Source organism: Geospiza fortis, unplaced genomic scaffold (assembly GCF_000277835.1).
Source record: "Geospiza fortis unplaced genomic scaffold, GeoFor_1.0 scaffold190, whole genome shotgun sequence".
NCBI lineage: Eukaryota > Metazoa > Chordata > Aves > Passeriformes > Thraupidae > Geospiza > Geospiza fortis.
In genome coordinates, this window is record NW_005054328.1 from 4,969,376 (window position 1) to 4,970,921 (window position 1,546).

Below are 1,546 nucleotides of genomic sequence, written 5' to 3' on the forward strand. Positions count from 1 at the left end.
ACGGCCCTGCCCCGCCGTGTGTCCCTGCCCCGCCGTGTGTCCCTGCCCCGCCGTGTCCCTGTCCGTCCCTTCCCGGGGGTGCGTGCTCCCGGCCGGGCTGGGCGGCGCGGGAAGCCCCGAGCGCCTGGAGTTCAGCCTGAGGGTAACAGGTGCCCGAGGCGGTTCCGAGCCGGGACCAGGCGGCTCCCGCAAGCCTTAAGGTCTAAAGCTCTCTGCCAATGTTTTCTTTCATTTTAAGTAATAATAAGAAGAAAATGCACGAGGTGGCATTGTTCATTTGGGTGATGTGGAGAACGTCAGCTGTAGAAAAGCTTGTGTCTCCTTTCTGAATTTCTAACGAAGTGATTCCTTCTGTATTGAAAAGCAGAACAGCTGAAAAGCGCACCGACTGCTGAGCATTTGAATGAATTTAACGATTGAACCGAAAACGTTTGAAAAAATATGGTTGGGGGGAAAAAACCTCCAAGATAAGTTTGTTGTGTGTTTATTGTGGGTTTTTTGCCTTTTTTCCCCCTCCAGGTTATATCTCTCTTGCTTTGTGCTTTCAGACTGAAGGGATGAACGTGTCTCCTCAATACAGCCTTAGATTATTTTTCCTGCTCTGTCTTGCCTTCTTCCCTTTCTCTGTGTGCTCTTCCTTAGTCTGTTGGTTCTCATGCTTTCCCCCTGCCCCGTCCCTCCCTTCCTTTTCCTTTAACAATCTGTTTTTAACAGTTGTTATCTCAGTGGTTTCTTCCTCTGGCCTCAGCCTCTGTTGACAGTGACTGGTGTGTAAGTTCAGGGCTCTCTCTTGACCTGTCTGTTATTCTTTCTTTGCTGGAAACAATCACCTCAGTGACAAGCTCGCAAAACTTCTCTCTGAGCCGTCCCTGTTCTCTGACATTTGCCTTTTCATCCTGCCATACAACCTTGTTTGGCACATAAAGCTGGACAGTGACTGGAAGTGCAGACACATCACAAGTTTGGCACTTCTGTGACAGGTGCAGCTCACAGAGAGATGGGGCAGCAGCGGCAATGCTGCCTCAAACGGCCCCAGCAGGGCTGGTTGGACTCTTTTGGAGGGAGCACTGAGGCACTTCTGTTTCCAGGTGTGTTTCCCAGCCCACCACTCTGTCTTGGAGTGTCTCCCTGTTTTGGTCTGTTCCTCTCATTAGAGCTTTGCCAGAGGCTGGGCACACAGGGGCGCAGATTTACGTAACCGCTGTGGAAACAAACAGATGTTTTGGTTTCTACTCAGAGTTAATCAGGTAATAGTCCCCAATTCTGGTTGTTCTTCTTGTCCATTTGTGGCTTTCTATTCAGGCTCTTAATCAGAGAGTCAAGATAATTTTGAGCACAGGAGTAAATGCCTGGAAGAATGCCAGGGGAATGGCAGGTCTCCATTGACTAAGGACAGCCTGGCTCCGTTCTTGTCAAAATAATGAGACATTCTGGGAGTCTCAATCACAACCAAATATATATAAAATAAATCAAGCTATTGCAAGATTTTTTTTAAGGAAAAAAAACCCCAGAATATTAATAGCTGGACAAAATAATTTACTGCCTA